The sequence below is a fragment of the Mus pahari genome, chromosome 1 (assembly GCF_900095145.1).
Source record: "Mus pahari chromosome 1, PAHARI_EIJ_v1.1, whole genome shotgun sequence".
Lineage (NCBI taxonomy): Eukaryota > Metazoa > Chordata > Mammalia > Rodentia > Muridae > Mus > Mus pahari.
In genome coordinates this window covers 35,772,719-35,793,314 of record NC_034590.1, presented here as the reverse complement: position 1 = coordinate 35,793,314, position 20,596 = coordinate 35,772,719, and the positions used below count along the sequence as shown (strand labels likewise).

The following is a 20,596-nucleotide window of genomic DNA, read 5'->3' as shown; positions in this document are numbered from 1 at the left end:
GGATGCTTCCTTTATGACCTTGGCCAAGTTTCTGCACTTCCTCCAGTTTCCTCATCTGTGAATGGGCCTGAGAAGGGCAAGAGGTTTGAAGTAGCACTTTGGTCCTTTGTCTGCTATAGCAGAATCGACAGGTTGGACAATTTATAAAGAATAGTTATTACAATGGTTTATAGTTCCCTAACCCACTGGATCCATGATCACCGGATTAAATACTTTCTTTTAGAAAGTGGCTTTGGTTATGGGATTTTGTCACAGCATAGAGAATTAACGAAGACAAGCCCGCCAGTTGACAGAATTCAGTTACCAGCAAACGCCTTTCCTCCTGTAGTGGACTTTACCCTCACATGCTGAGCCAAAACAAACCTTTCCTCCCTTAAGTTGGTTTTAGCAGGTTCTTTGTCAAAGTCTTTGGCAGTGGCCAGATCCTGCCAATGGGGCCTCATGGAAGGTGAGATTTAGGGTCTTTCCTCTCCTCGTGAGGGTGGGGCAATAAGGAAGTCGTCTGCAGCCTCACAGGATTTTAACTGATCTCAGACTTAGAGCTTCCATGCTGTGAATGGGAAGTGACTAAGCTTGAGGCTACCCACTTCTGTGGCCCAAACTGTCCCTTTTGACCCTTAAAAGGAAGAAAAATGTTCCATCCATAGTAGGAAGGAATGAAGAACATTTGTTCATGGAATGGATTTTACAGTGCAACAGAAATGAGCTCTCAGATGCATTTGGGGATGTGGTTTTATTCTTAGGACCATAATATGGAAGAGGAAGAGGAAGAGGAGGAAGAGGAGGAAAAGCAGCCGCAGTGCAGCAGCAGTAGTAGCTGCTGCCAGGTATATAGATAATAGCACTGTCCACTGGATGCCCTATGACCTCAGAAGGTGTGATGTGGAAATTTGCCAAGCAGCTCAAGGGAGTGGTAGCATGGTGTCCAGGCTGCAGGCGGCAGGGTGGCAGAGAAGGGAACATGGAGGCAGCGGGATGTTCTATCTGCCCTGGCTCTATCGGTGTTTGCTTTACAAAACCGGCTAAGCTGAAGGCCCAAATTCAAAAGATGCTTCTGAATGTCTACATATTTCTCAGTAAGGAAGACTGGAGAGGAGGAGGGAGAAGAGAGGAAGCACAGAAGCCTCCAGGAGAATGGTTGCCGGGGGTGGGGGGTGGGGATGAGGCTTTTCCCTGGATCTTTCATGTATCCAAGGATAACTGCCTTCCACTCCTCTATCCATAAGGCTGGCCACCGGTCTCTGCCCTCTGCTGTCTGTGATGGGCTTTGAACCAGCCCATTGGACTGGCTATTGGCCCTTTCTTGTGATGTCCGTTTTCATTGCCCGGTAAATATCTGTGTTCACACTTGGGGTTCTGCAGCTGTTGCTCTGTTTTGTTTGAATTTGTTTGTGTACGTACTTGCTTACTTCATGTGTGCCTGTGTGTGGTGTATGAACATGGTGGGTGCACGTGTGCTTGCGCACACGCAGATGCCAGAAGAGGGCATCGGATGTCCTCCTCCGTCACTCTGTGCTTCCTTCATTCCTTTGAGGCAAAAGTCTTTCCATGAACCTGAAGCTCACAGAGTTTTGGTTAGGCTTGTGGTATGCGTTGGGGTCCAGTTGTGGTTCTACATCCTCCATTTCCTCCTTCAGGGTGTCCAGGTGTCACAGCACACCTGGCTGGAAGGACGAAGAGGACTCTGAGACAGGTGGGGTCTGCAGGATCCTAGTGCTGCTGTGAGTGAGTACAAGGGTGGGGAGGGTGGGGATCATCTTAGATGATCTTAGCTTGTACACATACACTTTATTCAGGGTGACCAAGGTCTCTATACGAGCCTTGAAGAGTGGGAAGGAGTTTTCAGGGTGAATGTAAAAATCACTGGCTAGAGTCTAAAGTAGAGTCAATACCTCATTTGTATGGAGAGGCATTCCAGGAATCCCAGGTACTTGCTGGGTTGGTTCTTACTGGGAAAGAGGAAGGTGAACTTGTAGGTTTTCCTAGGGCTATGTGTCCTTCCTTGGGTAGATGGCGTGGGGAGTCGGGGTCCCCAGACAAGGTCAGAGAAGAGGAACCCCTGCTGGAAAAGGGAGTCCTCCATTTTGCACCAAGTTCAGAGGAGCTATTCAGACATGGTAGACATTAATCCTTAGGTAACAGGGTTTGCCAACATAGGCTGGCAGCTAGCTAGCCCTGACAGTCTTCCTGTTTCTACCCCTCTCCACAGCAATGAGGTTACAGGAAGATTCATGTGCCTGGCTTGTCACATGGGTTCTGGGGTCTGAGCTCAGATTGCCATTCATATACAGCAAGCACTTCTACCCACCAAGCAGTCTTGGGTTTCGAGACAGGGTTTCACTGTGCAGCCCAGGCTGGCAATGGACTTCTGTAATTCTTTTTTTGCCTCTGCCTCACAATTATTGGGGATTACAGCCTGTAGAAACATTGCACCTATTTATTTATTTCCCTTCTTTCTCTCCCCCTCTCTCTATGTGTCTGCCTGTCTGCCTACGTGCCTCCCTCCCTCCCTGCCTGTCATCCTGTCTGCCTGCCTCCTCCCCTCCCTCCCCTCTCCTTCCTTCCCTCCCTTCTTCCCAATCTGTCTGTCTGTCTTTTTATAATATTGGGGCTCAGTCCCAGAGCTTCACACAGGCTAGATAGCCCTCACTGTTCTGATTTTTTAAAAAAAGATTTATTTTATGTATGTGAGTACATCATAGCTGTACAGATGGTTGTGAGCCTTCATGAGGTTGCTGGGAATTGAATTTTAGGACCTCTGCTCACTCAGGTTGACCCGGCTCACTCTGGTCAATTCTGCTCACTCAATCCCTGCTTGCTCTGGCCCAAAGATTTATTTATTATTATACCTAAGTACACTATAGCTGTCCTCAGACACACCAGAAGAGGGCATCAGATCTCATTACAGGTAGTTGTGAGCCACCATGTGGCTGCTGGGATTTGAACTCAGGACCTTCAGGAGAGCAGTCAGTGCTCTTACTCACCAGCCCGCTCTTCTGAGTTCTTATGAAAATTCTGGAGCATTTTTCTGAAGTTCAGTAAAGTTGCTTTGTAGCTGTCTGGTCCTATCCAGTATGGCTTTCATGATCTGTGAGGAGACCTGGGAGCAGAGCTCAGCCCAAAGCAAGTTCACACTGATACTGAGATGCCTGGTCTGGGAGGGGGAACCACAAAGGCAGAATTAGAAGTCCTAGCTTTCTGCCTCTCTGCCTTGCTAAGGCCTCAAGTGTCTTTCTAACAAGTGCTACGCTGAATCCTCTCAGCCCTTGCTGATCCAGGGCCGCTTCCTGCCACCCTTCCTCTGTCCTGAGGCCTCTGACCATCTCACATCCCAGAGCTTGGAGCAGCTTCTTCCACCCAGGGTCTCCGCTTGCTCTCCAGGGTTCAGGCTCACATCTGACCCACGAACTCCCTGTCTGCTCCTCATCTCTGCCCCCCCCCTTCCTGGCAGAGTGTTCTCAGATCAAGACAAAGGTGTATAGAGGCACTTCAGTGTGGGGAACATCTGATCTTTGCTCTTCTGCCCCAGGGGAAGAGGAAGATGGAGGGTCAACTTAAACATAAAGTGTTGAGGGCAGTCTTGGAGAAATGGAAAACTGGTGGTACAGAAGAGAGGGACAGGAAAGCCACGACTAATGTCCTTGGGTAGTTACAATGGGACCAGTGGGCACGGCTCTTCCCAGCTGGGACTAACAGGCCTTGGGTACAGGTTGAGGTTTTGGACTTACTCCGAGGGTTGAAGGATAACACACAGGTCTGCCATGACAACTGGAAATATGGAATCAGTGTAGCTTACATAGGGAAGGTTAAGTCCAAACCTTATTGCTTCTAGCCTCAGGAGGCAACAGGCAAGACTCTTACATCTTACTCCAAGAATGCTACACAGAGACGCCATCAATTCCCTCCACTAAGGTCGAGGCCAGGTGTATTGGTCTGTTCAGGGCCTGGCATCTTCACACTCTTGGTTCTGCAGAAATATCCAATGGACCTCTGACCTGGGATTCTGAGCAGTATATCTGTTTTGGCACGGTGCCTGGCTTGTCTCACTAGAGGGAATTATCACTCTTGGGGCCTGGCTTGCATGTCTACATAGCCCTGATCCTGAGACCCTGCCTGGAAGGTTTAAATGACCTTGGCAACTCCTCTATACACAGCGGTAGAGCATTCTGGTGGACAGTATGGGCCGCCTGCCTCTCCCTACATGCTGGCTGCAGCGTGCCTGAACACAGGTGCTGTCACTATAGAGTCCAAATGGCAAGTCCAGAGAGCACTGGGTCCTGGTGCTGGGTGGTGGCCAGATTTGGTGTCTTCATAGGTCACAGGTCAGGCTCCACTCATAGAAAGATGTGCCTATATGACTTTTTGTTTTGTTTTGTTTTGTTTTGTTTGTGTTTTTCAAGACAGGGTTTCTCTGTGTAGCCCTGGCTGTCCTGGAACTCACTCTGTAGACCAGGCTGGCCTCGAACTCAGAAATCAGCCTGCCTTTGCCTCCCAAGTGCTAGGATTAAAGGCTTGCACCACCACTGCCCGGCATGACCTTTATTCTTAAACCACCAAGAGAATTTGGTCACCCAGGTATGGACCAAAACAACAATCCTCTGATCCCTTTAAGAGTCCTGGAACAGCTGGGCCTGGTGGCGCACGCCTTTAATCCCAGCACTCGGGAGGCAGAGGCAGGCGGATTTCTGAGTTCGAGGCCAGCCTGGTCTACCAAGTGAGTTCCAGGACAGCCAGGGCTATACAGAGAAACCCTGTCTCGAAAAACCAAAAAAAAAAAAAAAAAAAAAAGAGTCCTGGAACATTGGACTGGGTTTCTCCTTCCCTGGCTTTCAGATTTGTAACCTGTTGCTGTCCATTCACAGGCAAGGACAGTCTAGGAGAAAGGGCTCCAGCTACTCAGTTCCAAGGCCAAGCCCATGACTTCTAGCTCTGTTCTGACTGTCGCCAGTCAAGAAGCCTCCCTACCTGCAGGCTTTGTTGTCCTGGGGAATGGCACTTCAATGACACCCACTCTGAGAGCTTAGCTGTAAGCTCTCTATGGAGGACACAGCCCTGTTCCTGTGTGGGCCTCACTGACTGGCACCTGTAGTCTGTGAAATGGGTGTCTGGCCCAGGCAGCCCCTAACAGTAAAGGCTCCATCTGCTCTCTATCTGCTCTTACTCTCTATGGGAGAGGTTGTTGGCTCTTCTGGGGTTTTGCCTGCCTTCCTCTACGTGGAGTCTCCTGGCCCTCGACTATATGTCAGACCTACCATATGCAGGCAAGACTGTGGCTGGAGATGTGGGGGAATTGACTAATCTGATTGAGGGAGGGGAGTGGCCACTGCCTGAAAGAAGGACCCCCTCGGCACCCTCTGCCCTGGTGTTAGCGTCTGCCTGGGTCCTGGACCAGCCCTAGGTGCTCAGCTGCTTGCTTCACTATCGTTGCTTCATCTCTGTTGGCATCTCTCAACATGCCTACCCTACAGATGTAGGACTAAAGCTCAGCAAGATGAAGTGACTCATTTGGACTCACATCGCTGGATACATAGTTGCCATTGGTTATGGTGTCAGATCAGAGGCAGTAAGAAAGAGGGACTTTCCATCTGGAGAGTCCAGAAAGTTGCTAAAGCTGACCCGGAACTAGACACCAGATAGGACTTGAGCAGGGGACAGGGAGGAAGGACAGAGTGCCAGCATCCATGGCAGGGTGGGAGGTGCCCCAGTGTTCTTGCCTACCCTGGAACAAGAGCTCTAACAGAGGGGAAGCTTTGGACACAGAAGGGCAGGGGATGGAAGAGCTCAGAATTGGATCCTTCCTGTAAGCCCTCCCAGGCTCAGACACAGAGAAAAAAACTTCTGATCCAGGGAGGGTCCTGTTTGGAGAGACCCTGGAGCTCAGAGCTGGATCTGCTGAGACCTGGAGCTAGTTATGAGCAGAAACCAAAACCAGGTTTGCTGATGAGTCATCTCCGGGAGTACCCAGCAAGAGACAGGGGGATGCCCTCTTCCCTGCCCACCAGGCAGGGCTTATCCCTTCCTGCTCCCACCACAAGCAGCTTGGGCCTCTCTTGCTTGCTTCCAACTCCAAGACCATCGAGCAGAGCAGCCTGCTGGATGACTTCCTGCATGGGCACCCACCCTCATTGCTGTGTCTAGACAGCAGCTGCTGCCCATGTTGGTGGGGGGTCCAGGAGGGACGCAGCAGGGGCCTGGGGACTGGCTAGAGCTATGTCTGAAATCTTGTTCAAAACCACAGGCAGGGTGAACTGGTCGGAAAATATTCCTTCCTGGAGACATTGCAGCCCTGCCTCCTTGAATCAGCCAGCCACTTCCTTCCTGTGTGTATCTTATACATGCTAAGGGGGGATGGGCTCAGCCCCGGTGTGTTTTGCTTCAAGGTTTTTGTCTGTGGTGTTCCTTTGGTGTGTTGTAGGGCACAAGGGTGGGGCTGCTTCTAAGGGGACTTTGTCACAGGGTTGTGGGAACAGCTTGGGCTGGTGTGTAAGGTGTGAGGAAGAGCCCTGGCGTCACGTCTGGGTCCTCATATGAGGCGGTTTCATCACAGACAGGTCACAGGAGCTGGCTCTGATTACTTCACAGGTAACTAACTGCTTAAGAAGGCCAAGCTGCTTAGGGTGCCAAAGGCAGAGAGGCTAGACTGACTTCCTGCCTCCCACGCCCAAGCCCTTCCGGCAGTCAGTTCACAGGCCCTTCAACACTGGCTCAGATCCTGCTTGCTCTTGCTAAAAATCCTGCCAGCTTATTTCCTGAGAAGCCAGGGGGTTTTTGGTTTATTAACATTTTCTTTCTCTTGGAGTGAAAGCACAGGCTCAGCAGCTGACACACCAGAAGTAATACAAGTTACCTGAAAAACCTATACACATATGTGCATATAGAAACACACACGCATACACACACACACACCACATGTGTTATGTCTACAAAATGATACAAGTTTCAAGAAAAATCTGCATCCAGCCTACAGGTGATGACTTTCCGTTGGCATGTGTGTACATGTTTGTCTGTCCCTGTAGATGTCTGTACATACACATACCAGTGGTCTGATTGAGCCATAGTGTGTGAATTCAATAGAAACAATACACTGAATAGTGACTTTGGACTTTTTCTCAGGCTAGTGGTATGTGTTATAATCCCTTTTCATGATGCTGGGCCCCGACTTTGAGCTGATACAGCCAAGAACTAGAGACCAGTAGAGGAAACAGTCAATCATCCCTGTGCAGTGTGTGCGGCTAAGCTGGGTGTAGACAATCAGCAGACTAATGGTACTCCACACATTTTTCACGTATGGTGATTTTTGAGTGCATGCGTGCATGCACACACTTGATATCATTATCCTGAACCAACACCCATCCCACAGAATTACAGATTGCCTGATTGATACACTCTCCTTTTTACTGACAGTCATCCACTGAGCCAGCACTTGGTTCTGATTGGGTCTCAGACTGAGGTCTGGCAAATAAAACCACAAATCGCACTTGTGGGGTCTCAAAAGCACTGTGTTTGTGGGGTCTCAAGGGCCCCCAGCACTTAGCCCTGTGCACCTATGCTCCACCAGTCAAACACAAGCACTCTGGAAAGGAGGAGCTTTTCACCTCAGGCTGTACCGTATGCACTGAACCTTGGGGGCCAGTCTCTTGCCCTTAGCCTGGAGTTTCTTAATGGCTGAAGCATTTCTGAAGTCCCAGGTATAGCTAGAGACTGCACCTCTGAGACCTTGAGTCTGTGTGGCGGCTTATTGCACTGATAGCCCTTCTGAGCCTTTTTCTTCTAAATGGAGGGTGGGGAGATATCCCATGTACAACTGACAGCCTGCTCACATCTGGGAACATCTGCTCACCATAACTTCACATGGTAGGAGTGCAGGGTGGATGTGCTGGTAATTCATGCAGCACTCTGGCCTCCAGGCTGCCTTAACCTCCAGGCCCAGCATGTCTGGGTGCAGGTGGGAGAGGGCATGCAGAAGACAGGAGTCTCTGACCTTGCAGAATATTCACTTCCTAGGAAGAAACCACAAACCTGTCCAGAGAGGATAGTCTGGGGCCCCTCTTGCCCCGTGGCCACGGAGTCCTCTTATTCCATGCCATGTGACGGCGTTGCCTATCAGAAAAGAACCTGAGGACTAAGCCCTTTTACAAGTAGATATTTTCTGTTTGGTGGTGGTAGTACATGCCTTTAGTACCACCAGCTCTTTGGAGGCAGAGGCAAGTGGGTCTTTGAATTTGAGGTCAGCCTGGTCTATGGAGTGAGTTCCAGACAGCCAAGGCTATACAGAGAAACCCTGTCTCAAAAACAAACCAACTAATCACAAAAACAAAAACAAAAACAAAAAGCAAAGCAAAACAAAAACAAAACAAAACAAAACAAAAACAAAAAACCACATATATATTTAACATTGTGTGTATGTGCACCTATGTACATGTACATGTCTGAGGATAACTTGTAGGAATTGTTCCTCTCCTTGTATCATGTGAGCTCTGGGGCTCAAACTCAGGGCATTAGGTTTGGTGACAAGTGCCTTTACCATCTCCCTGGCTTGAACCATCATTTTAAATCGTAGCTAGCCTGGCAGGTTCCCATGTGAAAGGAACCAATTATCCAGCCCACTGTCCTGGAGCACAGGCCTCTAGCCTTTGGGAGGAATTCAGCTACCCCAGGTCTGGGCACCTTTAGATCACTCAGGCAAGCACTGGGTCTAAGGGTGTAGAGTGCACGATGTCCAGAGGTCTTACCTCCCTTGGAGCACCTCTTGGTGTGTGAGGCAGCATCCCTGTCTCCAACAGCATCCTTGCCTCCAAGGGTCTGAATGATTGCCTCCTGGATACTTACATAGATGGAGCAACAGTCCTGGACCAGTTTCCAGGTTTGCTCTAGCTTCAGAACAAGCACCGAGGCTACTGTGTGGCTTCACACAATCATTGCTGGGAGCAGTCATCTGCAAAGAGACAAGGTGGTGGCTGTCAGGTGGCTGTGTCCCAATGGGCAGTGGGAGCTGCTTGCTGCCTTTTCTCTGTCTTTGTTCCGTATCATGGTCTGCTCTGGTGTTTCTTCTGTAAGGACTGTAGCTCCCCACTGTGCATGGGGTGCTGCTGGGTTGGCTTTAGCGGCATCAGTGGGGGCAGGTACACACAGGGGTGACCTCAGAAAACAGCTGGCAGGAGGTAATTCATCCTTCCCACTCTAACCATCCTCCACACTGGGCCTTTCCTGACTACGGCTGCCAGGGTTTAGCAAATAGAATTGTTGGATGGTTTGTTGTATTTGAATTTGAAATAAACATTGCAATGATGTAGTCAAAACATATCCTGAAGGTTTGGGGAAGCTTTTCTATGTTCTCTCTGGCAACTCTACCTTCAAGACCTCCATGGCTGGACCTGTAAACCTGTGGTCTGAGGCTGCTGGCCTAAGATAGCCAGAACTGCCAACAGGCAGCCGAGCCACAGACAGAGAGCCAGTATCTGAAGACCTCTACTGAAGTCAGACCATCTAGGCAGCAGGGAGCGGTTCTGTGCTTCCACATGGACAGGCTGGGGTCTCCAGCAGCTTAGGAAATCCCACTTTACTTATGTTTTCTTGAGAAGACCTGCTTCCTTGTTCCCAACAGCACCCTGACTGTACAGAGGGACGTGGCTCACCTTCTCCTCCTTTGTATGCTAAGGAACCCAAATTAGCTGATCCAGGGGCCACCAGACAGTAGAGGAATTTCTGCCTGTCATGACCTCCCCCCCCCCTCCCGCCCCTTGACCTACAAGACTTAGGAGCGAAGGTCAGGAGAGGATAAGGTACTGGAGGGGACATGCTGTGGTAGACACACCCCAGTAGATGAGAGTTTGTATTTCCAGCCTCCACACCAAGGCCAAAGAACTTGTTTTTTGTTTGTTTGTTTTGTTTTGTTTTCCACTAGCAGGATGGTCTCTGGGGGAAAGGACAGCTTCTGGAATTCTAGGGACATACTATCCAAGCCAATTGGTCATTCTACCATTTCACAACGCTGTTACAAAGTAACACACAAAGCATAAACACAGTGGCTTTGTAACATTGAACCCAGGAGCTCCAGATGCACTCGAGGTGGTTATCCCCCTTCACTCTCTCAACAATTCTCTTCCAGTTCCTGTACATTTTGGTCTTTATCTTGGTCCAGCACTCCCACAAGGTGATCAGTGGCTTCTGGATTAGAGGACCAGGGAGTGCAGAGCATCAAAGTCCCTATGGTCCCTATGGTCTGTCTAAGTGTTGCCACTTGAACCCAGCCCTGGTCATATGCCTGGGCTAGGGAAGCAGAATTCAGGCTGGTGGTGACCCATGCCTCTGTGTAGACAACAGCTCTGAACACCAAGGGGGACGGGAAACTGCTCAAGCTGCTGCCTCTCCCAGCAGAGGGAGAAACTGGCATAGCCTCTGGCAGCCAAGCAAGCCCGTTAATGATGGATACACTTCTAGACCTGAGCCTATCTGCTTGCCTGATCCTTCTAGATCCTTCGGAGATGACACTTCTGGGTACCTCCCAGTCTGTGGGGCTCTGTGCTGTTGGGGTACCACACCAGACTGCCCTGTCACCTTCAGGGAGAGATTCAGATCTTTCTCTTCCCTGCTACAGGGACCAGGAAGAATCTCTCCTTGGCAATCAAACCATAGGATGGATTCAACTTGGTCGGCTGCCTGCCACCAGGCCAGTAGGGGAGCTAGGCCTTCCTTGGCGTTCATACATGGAGCTTTGATATGGCCTCTCTGACACCTTAGCAGATCTTTTGCCAGGGTGAACCCCATTCATTAGGTTGGCTTCCATTCCCCCACCCCCTAGCAAGGCTCCCAGGTCTTGCTCCAATCTGCCTTCTTTGTTTGATATTCCTGGTCCGCTTGTTGGAGATGCTGATTTGAGTCATTTTCTTGATAATTTACTTTCAGTGGAAGAACAAAAATTGTAAATATTTCAGTTAGACAACCAAAAGTTTTGAGGCTTGGATGCATTACAACAATGTTAAATCAGAATGATTGGCACACTCATTACCACCCTAGTGTGTCTTAGACTACAGCAGGTCTCCAGAACTTATTATTGACATTTTGTATTTGTTTTTTCTCTTTTCTTATTATTTAGGTTTTTTTTTTTCTCCTTTGAAACAGTCTTTCTATGAAGTCCTATCTGTCCTGTAGGTTCCTGTGTAAACCAGACTGGCTTTAAACCCAAAGAGATCCTGCCTCTGCCTCCCCAGTAATGGGATAAAAAAAAAAAAAGCTTGTACTATGCCTGATTATTTTGTATCCTAAAAAAAAAAAAAAAGATTTCTTGGAATAAGGAAGCCGGGAGTGGGCCTACCTCTCCTTTTCTCAGGCTGCCAGGAAGATGGGGACATTCAGAAAGGGTGTGCTTACCCAAAGCAGCCTACAGTCTTTCAAAACAAGAAGCATACTTTGCTGGGAGAAACCGGCAAGGAAAAACTCCCTGGGCATTACAAAACCATCAGTCTAGGCTTCAAGATGCCCAAGGAAGCCATTGAGGGCCCCTCCATAGACAAGAAATGCCCCTTCACTAGTAATGTCTCCATCGGAGGTTAGATCCTGTCTGGAGTGACGAAGATGAAGATGCAGAGGACCACTGACATCCGCCGGGACTATCTCCATTACATCCAACAATAAAATCACTTTGAGAAGCGTCACAAGAACATGTCTGTGCACCTGTTTCCCCGTTTCCGGGATGTGCAGATCGGAGACGTTGTCACTGTTGGAGAGTGCGGACCCCTGAGCTAGACTGTTCCATTTCATGTGTTCAAGGTCACCAAGGCTGCTGGCATCAAGACGCAGTTTCGGAAGTTCTGAGGGGACTCTGGCCAGTGCCCTAGAACAAATAAAGTTATTTTCCAACTTAAAAAAATAAGATTTCTTCTAGTTTTTGAGATTATAATATAATTACAACATTTCTCCCTTCCCTTCCCCCTCCAAACCCTCCACATACCTCTCTTGTTCCCTTTCAAATTTATGGCCTCGTTTCCCATTAATTGTTGTTACACACATAGAGGACCAGGGGGTTTGCTATGAGATTGTGTCTCCTAGGAATGTCAGAAGGTCATAAAATCTTCCAACATGACTGCCTAAACATGAACAGAACAAGAAGAACGATGATAGACATGCTAAAGAGGCCGGGACAGTACACGACAGTTTGTATCCTTTTATTATTCATCTCTCTTCAATCCTTCTGCATCCAACCCCATCTCCAAGGCTTCATTCACCACAGAGAGGGGTTCATCTTACAGGTTGGTGCCTACACTTCATCAAGCACCCTCTCTTTTTCAGCCTTTGCTACCTTGAGCCTTCTTGGTTTCCCTGGGTCCAGGAGAGTCCAGGGAAAACTGAGTCCAGACCAGGCCAGTGCCTGACGGTGGACGAAGAACAAGCTCCGGATTCCTTGAGGCTTCAAGGCCTCAGCCTTGCAGTACTTCGGGTGGCTTCTGTGCATGCCTCATTTAAACCCTAGCTCACAGCCCAGAACGACTCACCAGCACTAGGACGCCCCGCCCCGGTTGTGGGAGGGGCTGAGGGCGGCTAGGACACTCAGAATGCTGGGGTTCCCCAGCTGTCGCCCATGTGGCTGTCTGTCTGGCGGGCAGCAGGAGTAGCCGCCCGCGGAGACCAAGTCTCACAGTCCTCAAAGTGCCAGCGGAAAATGCAGGTTGAGTCAGTCCGGCCTCAAGGTCACCGTGACCTACCAGGAGCCAGTTGTGGGCGAGTCCCCTGGCTGCTGCGCAATCCTCTACACTGGAGAATGAGGGAGTACGCCCGGCTTCAGCTCTAGCGAGAACTTCTTGGTTTTGTTTGTTTGTTTGTTTGTTTGTTTTTTGTTTTTTTGTTTTTTGTTGTTGGTTTTTAAAGATTCTATTTATTTATTTATTTATCTATTTATTTATCTATCTATCTATCTATCTATCTATTTATTTATTTATTTATTTAATACATGAGTGCAGATAGCAAGAACTTCTTAAACCTGGGTGTTGCAGAGAAGGTTGCAAACGATCTTTAATAGTGTGAAGTAAAATAAAATGATAAACTTTTTTTTTTTTTTTTTTTAAAGTTTCACAAATGTAAGAAAAAGCAAAGGGCATTAATTAGCAGCATTGGTGAGTTGTCGGTCACACCGACTTGCTGGCTTTTAAATGGCTAAGCAGCCAGGGCTTTTAAAGAGTCTATTTGCTTTCTGTCACTCTTCCCATGCCATGAGCTATCAACGTTTAGCTGTTGAGACAGAGAGTTAGTCGCAATGGCTGCTGGCCTGTGGAATCACTGTGTTGGGTAATCCATGGCTGGAAGGAGATAGAAAGGAGATGGTGAGACACAAAGATAAACAATCGGATCCAAGTTATCCAAAATTACCAAGCAGTTAAATTAGAAGGCTGGACTCAGGATGGACATATTGATCGCAGAGGCTTCCCAACACAGGGGTCTAAAGTTCACTGCCCTGACTGGCTCAAACACGGGAGTGAGCGGATGACATTGTGACTTACGCTCTTCCTCACACAAGCACTTGGAACTCCAGCAGATAGAGGAAAGCACCCCTGGAGTAGCTATCTACCTGTGTCATAAGACCATATACCCACTGGCTTTCTACAGCTTTGAGGCACCTCTGGTTGTCAACAACCAGGAGAGGAGTTTAGGCAGGTCCCATCCATGACTTGCAGTAGGATGTCTCTTTTTGAGGCAGGCCTCAACCTTTTGTATCAAGACCAGATTGCTCACTTACTCATTTATTTAGTTTACACTGCTGACATCTCATCTTCTTTCGGTTGGCTTTTGTCCTTTAGGTCCTTCCTTCTGTCTGAGTGGCAGTCAGGCTCAACTCCCTGGGAGGTCTAGGCAGTATCCGCCTGTTTGTGGATGGTGAATTTTCATGGCTCCTGCCGCTGACATTTCCTTAGCTGAATGCTTTTGTTTTTAAGAAAGTCAGACTGTATACATGTGGTATCTATCATTTACAAACAGTGCCTCCTAAAAGTTAAACTTTAGATGCTGGAGAGATGGCTCAGCGGTTTAAGACCCAGTTGTGTTCTTCCAGGGGATGTAAGTTCAGTTCCCAGCACCCACCCTAGACACTCACAGTCTCCTACAATTTTAGCTCCAGGCAATCCATTACCTTCCTCTGGCCTCCTCCACACATGTGATATACACATACACAAATACAAACAATAAAAATGAATCTTCAGAAAAAAAATTACAACTTTGGGGCTTGGAAATACGGCACAGTGGTTAAGAGACAGTGCTCTTAACTATTGTTGCAGCGACCCAGGTTCAATCCCCAGCAACCACTTGGTGGCTTTACCTGTAACTCCAGTTCTAGGGGAGCTGATGCTCACTACTGTTTTCTGCAGGCACCAGGCACGCACAAATGACTTGAACATACATGCAAAACACCATAATCATAAAACAAGGTTTCTCTTGGGTAGCCTTGACTGTCCTGGAACGCAGTCTGTAGACCAACTAGGCTGGCCTTGAACTCAGAAATCCGCCTGCTTCTGCCTCCCAAGTGCTGGGATTAAAGGCGTATGCAACTACCACCCATCAAAACAAAGTATTTTTAAGATTACACTTTTGTTGTTGGTAGTCAACTGCGCTAAAGTTTTTGTGTCTCAATAAACTTGCTGCCTTTTGATGTCTATTGAGAGTTCGTTCCTCTGTATAGCCAATATGTAGTCAGTGTTTATGAATATTGCTTGACCGCTGGGAAGTTCTCAAGTCTTACCTAAAGTATGCTTGTAGATCTTAAGCTTCTGGCAACACAGTAACATATATGTCCTTCTTAGACCCAAATAATGGAGCTGGGCAGTGGTGGTGCACGTCTTTGATCCCAGCACTTGGGCGGCAGAGGCAGGCAGATTTCTGAGTTCAAGGCCAGCCTGGTCTACAGAGTGAGTTCCAGGACAGCCAGGGCTATACAGAGAAACCCTGTCTTGAAAAAACAAAAAAACAAAACAAACAAACAAACAAAAGAATCAAATAATGAAGACACAGTAAGCTCCCCTCCCCTCCTCCTTCCTAGGGCATGGTTCTTCACAGGATATATCCTACTCTTTATAGTGACTGAACCCTAGAGGCCGCTATAGTCATCAGCTTTGAGTCATACTTTGTCCCCTGGATCAAGCAGAGTATGCACTTTGCCCCAGGCTAGTGTCTAAGTTTTCTTCAGCAGTTAGTTCATCTCAGAAGATTCAGATGTCCAGAAGTTTACTGGATTATGCAAGAAAGCAGTATTCCTTAGCTTTGGGCTCTGTAGTAGTTACTTTTTCTTGCTGTGATCAAACACCATGACCAAAAGTGACTTAAGGAAGGAGCTTATTTTGGTCTATGGTTCCAGAGGGAATAGTCCTTAATGGTAGAAGAGGCGTGGCACCAAATGGCTGAAGCAGAAGGCTGAAAGACAGCATCTTCAGTCGAGCTCAGAAAGTAGGAACTGGGCGTAGGTGAGGCTATAAAAATCTCAAAACCCCACCGACTACTTCCTTCAGCAAGATTCTGCCTCTTAATGATTCTATAGTTTCCTCAGACAGCACCACCTACAGGGGACCAAGTGCTTGCATACAGGAGCTGAAATAGAGGCCATTTCTCATTCAAACCACAACAGCTTCTCACTCTCAACTCAGGGTCTCAAATATAATACAACTGCAGGCAGTGCTGTCCCTCAACCCTAACATCGATTCCTACCAAAGGTTCTTCTCTTAAAAAAACAAAAAGGCTCACATGACAGCTGATGTATATGAACACATTTTCATGCTGGACAGAGACGGGAGGTGGCTTCACTAACAGTGTCTGTTAAAGCAGGGCTGTTTATTGCTCTCACTGGGGCTTTTATATTTCTTTTGAACTTTCGTTTTTTTTATGCTCTGTGCTAGTTGACTTTCCATTGTTTTGGCAAAACATCTCTATGGTAGAGACTATGCTCCAAAACAGAGCTGTTCACCTCTTGGCACATGGTAAACAATACTCTTTATAGTAACTGAACCCTATGGTAAACAAAGAGCAAGAAGAGGCCAGGGTCCCACTGTCCCCTTCGAGGGCCATATCTCCAATGACCTCATGTCCTTCTGGGTCTCAGTTCAAGAAGGTTGTACCACAGTGACACCACATCTGGCACTAGGTTTTAACAACTAGTCTTTGGGACTTTTCCTATACTACAAGTGTTAGCTAGGTTTCTGTTGCTGTGATAAAAGCGACTTGAGGAGGAAAGGGTTTACTCGGCTTACGGGTCTCAGGCCGTCATCAGGGGAAGTCGAGGCAGGAACTGAAGCAGAGACTGTGGAGGAGCACTGTCTACTGACGTGCTATTCATGGCTTGCTCAGCCTGCTTTCTTACACACCCCAATGCTTCCCAGGGAAGGGCTGGGGCGTAGAGGGTGGAGGGCGGTGGCACTGTCCTTAGGAGGCTGGCTCCTCCCACATTAATCAACAATCAGGCTTGCCTACTAGCAATCTGATGGAGGCATTCTCTCAATGGAGATTCCTCATTCCAGATAACTCCAGTTTATGTAAAGTTGACAAGAAAACAACCTGGGCGTTAACCTTGGTTTCTGCCTCCACTGGAAGTGTGTAAAATATCCAGCTGCAGTTACATTTGTGGCAGTTTCTCCTTGTATCATAACATCTTTTATTTTACACATTTTAATGGAATAATATTTTACATATAGGAAGGATCATGGGAAACTTTCAAGAGGAGGGTTGCCCTCACAGATCTCGTCCCTGCCTCTTTGTAATACTGTTGTTATACGTATCACAATGCCACATAGTTATAATTGCACTGCATGTATGTTAGGTCTCAAAGAACCCCGGGACAAATGGCTGAGGTGCCCATATAACATATCTAAGCAGACTCTGGTGCCAGTCTCCCTTGGTCCCTAAAAGTACCCTTTACAGAGTTGTCCTGGCTGGCATATCCCGCCTCCTCCCTCAACCACACCTGGGAGCAGTCATGTGCTCATTTTGTCGTTCAGCTGGTGCTGAAAGCTGGGACTGGCATGTGTGAGTTCCCTTCCAACCAACCAGGCCTCTCCGAAGCCAGCCCCTGATCTGACTCTCTTAATGTATGTACGCATCATTTGTTTCCTTTGCTGTTCTGTACAACAGCTGAAGGTATAATGCTGCTGTGTGTGGTAGCCAAAGACCGCCATCAAGACCATGGGAACCAAAGGTAACCATTTAGGTAGTGGGTAAGTCTCGGTCATTTTAGCTGACATGTGAGCCATTTGGATTATACTTCCTGCTCTTATTTATTCCTCGCAGCTCTCTGATGATATTGCTGGCTCACTGTTACTTTAGGTTAACAGTGGCAAGAAAAACAATCTCTTCCCCAAAGCAGCCACTGTCTATTTAGTTCATCGCATATGTAAAATTAGGCCTCCAGCCTAGCTTTCTAGGGCTGTTAGGTCTTCTGCTAAAAAAAATAAAAAGGGCAGACACAGCCAGTTTGCCTTGCTGAGAGACTTCACACCGAAAGAGATTATTCCTTTACTTAAAGGAACTTGCTTTGCGATGGCTGTTCTCAGTAATCAGCCACCCGCGTCTCCTGGTAAATGACTAGAATCTGGAAGGAAAAAGTTTGGAGTTTCAGTTGTAAAGGTCGTCTAAGCAAGTAATTCCAAGGTCTGAGACTATGAAAGCTTAAGTAAACAAGTTATAAAGGTCTAAGACTGTTTCAAATTTCTTCCACTCTCACTGTGTTATTGCTATATTAAGACTTCAAATGATCAGTCATTGAAACTATTCAGTGGAGTTCTGATAAGCTATTAATCTAGCCCTGGTAAAACACTGCTATTATTATCATTATCCCAAGTCCAAAATTTTAAATTTCCTTTGCTTGTCAGAAAGTATAGAGTTAAAAGTGCTTCTTAATCATGCTAAAAACCATCTCTGTCTGGTCTATATAGCTATCCCTCTGGAGAGAATGTTCAAGCTTTTAACCCAGAATCTATTTTGGGGGTCCCCAGGCTTTTGCTATCACTCAATGTGATAGCAAATCTACAATGTGGATTTTAGTACAGATTACAAAGAATGGTAATGCGAATATGTCTAAAATTTTTTTATCAACTTTGACAACAAACAAACAAAAATTCATGTAAGCTTCCGGGTATTGACTGGGAGTCATTTCCTGAAGGTCAAATGGACTCCAGATAAGCATTCCTGTCAATCAAAAACCTGTGTTTCCCCACCTGCATATTCCTGAGGGTGAGAAAGCTCTCTCTCTTTTTTGGTCTTGGGGACTCCTCTATACCCCTCAACTACCAGGACCTCGGGCCTGAAAGTTACAAATGTATACACAAGATAAAAAACAAAATCCCTTAAGCTTCTTAACTTTAACTTTCTGTCTCTAGTCTATATTTTCCCGGAGGATTTCCAATCAACCAAACACTGCTCCAAAAACTGCTCCAAATGTGTCATCTCTAGATGCAGCTGATAGAATTTCCCAGCAGCCTGAGCCCCTGCATCCTGGACTGCTTCAAAGAGGCTTACTTAGCCTTGGGTGGTCCGACATCACAGACTGTTCCAAAGCCGCCAGTACTTCCCCAGCCCGAGGTGGTCCCAGAAAACCAGGGCAGCGAGTGAAACAGATGTCCTCCCAGCCTGCCTCCTCTCTCCTTGCTCTCTGGCCTTTATCCAGCCTTCCTGGCCCACAACACCAATGCCCAATTTCAGCAGGAAGGAGTTTCAGAAGAGATTACATCGCCCTTTATCATCAACAAAAGGCTAGAAAGGCAAGTCTCGAAGAAACCGGGGACAAATTGCTAACCCGAGGTGCCTGTTTAACATATCAAAGCCGACTCTGGCCATCGGGCTTCCCTTCTTCTTCTTACAGATTTACCCTGGCTTCCCTCACCCCCAGGCCTCAGGTCCTCGATAACCTCAGGCATTTTGGGTTCTCACTTCGTGTCTTGGCTCTGCTGCTTTCCTGGTTCCTGGTCTTGGTCTCCTCTTTCTGCTCTTCTCTTCCTCTCTCGCCTCCTATCCTCATGGCCTAGTTCAGTCTGCTGACCCCATTTGTTCTGGACCCTTCCCGATGCTGCGGGCTGTTCTGTCCCTTCTAGCTACAAAACCTCTTCCCTTTAACCATAGTGCAGGGTTCAGACCGGGGACAAGGGACTGAGGTACATATTTTGCATACCAAAGCAGACCTGGCCTCCAAGTTCTCCCAGCATCCCTCAGTCCCTACCTGGCATACCCTGCCCTTTCCCCAGAGGTTCTTGACTATATGATCCAGATGTTATGTTCTCTTTCCCCATTTTTCCTTCTCTCTGTGCACACACTTACTCTTTCTCTTCTCCATCCTCCATCTCTCCCTCCACCTGGTGACTTCCCCGGCCTCCTTCTTTTCGGCCAGAAACCCGTGCTTATATATATTTCAATCTGGCTGAGTTGGCTCATTTGACTGGTGGAAAAATAACCGATCGGTCATGTCCTTATTTTTTCATTCAGTATATAGTCAGGCTTTGCTTAAGGATGGGAAAAGTTCAAAAATTAAATACTTTAAGGAGATTTTCGTAGTTCCGCAAACGTTCCGTAGTGTACTCCCACAGACACGGTTAGATGTAACCCACTACTGGTTGCCTGGGATGGCCCTGCTGCCTCTCAGTTTCAAATTCACACAGCGTGTTATTGTACTGAATACTGTAGGCCACAGTACACAGTAATAAGCCTTTATGAGAGTGAACATAGAACAGTGTGGTAGAAACACTCTATAAGAGATCAAGTCTGGCTGATGAGATGGCTTAGTGAGTGAGGGAACACGCTGGCAAGCCTCACATTAGGTTGGCCATGGACATTCACTTGGTGGAAGGTAGGACCTGGCTCCCACAAGGTGTCCACTGATCCCTATACAGGCATGCCACACATTCATGCCCACACACTCATATACACATAAGTAAATGAATGGAATTTAAAAATCAAAAGAAAAGAATAAACAGGGACCCACCAACGCAGGCACACGCTGTTAGATGCCTACAGGGCTGAGAGGGTCAGGGCTGGTCAGGAAAGAACTCTTTAGAGATGGATCAGGGATGCAGAATGCTTAGGACACAGGAGATTCTAAAACATTCTTCTTCAATAGTAAAGTTTTCCTTTCAGGAACCTTTTGATTTTATAAACTTTAAAGATTTAAAGAAAGAATTTTGACCCGCTTTTAATAATAAATACTAGCTTAAAACACAAACACAGCTGTACAACCGCCTCTACTGCTTTGTATCTGTATTTTGTAAACTGTTTCCTGTTTTTTTTTTTTCTTTTTAAATAATTTGAACATTTTTCTGCTAGGAACTAAAACACACACACACACACACACACACACACACACACACACGCACTTGCGTGCACACATAAATATCTGGGCCTCTGAAAGGTCATGGCTTTCATTGTCTTCCTCAACACACCTTATTCCTCTGAAGGTATTTGCACAGAGCATGCACAGAGCTGAACCCCTCTCTTATAGCCATGCCTTCGGGTACATCTCCTGAGACCAAAAAACTGTCTTACTGCCTTTTTTTTTTTTTTTTTTTTTTAAATAAGCAGAAGGAAAACTCTATAGAGTAAATATATCAAGTACAGCAGAATGACTCCCTCAACTAGAGCCCGA

At 47.2% G+C, this 20,596-nt stretch overlaps 1 pseudogene; it reads left to right on the top strand.

Moving 5' to 3' along the window:
• Positions 1-752: 752 nt before the first annotated feature.
• Positions 753-11,814, top strand: LOC110338020 (annotated as a pseudogene).
• Positions 11,815-20,596: the final 8,782 nt, after the last annotated feature.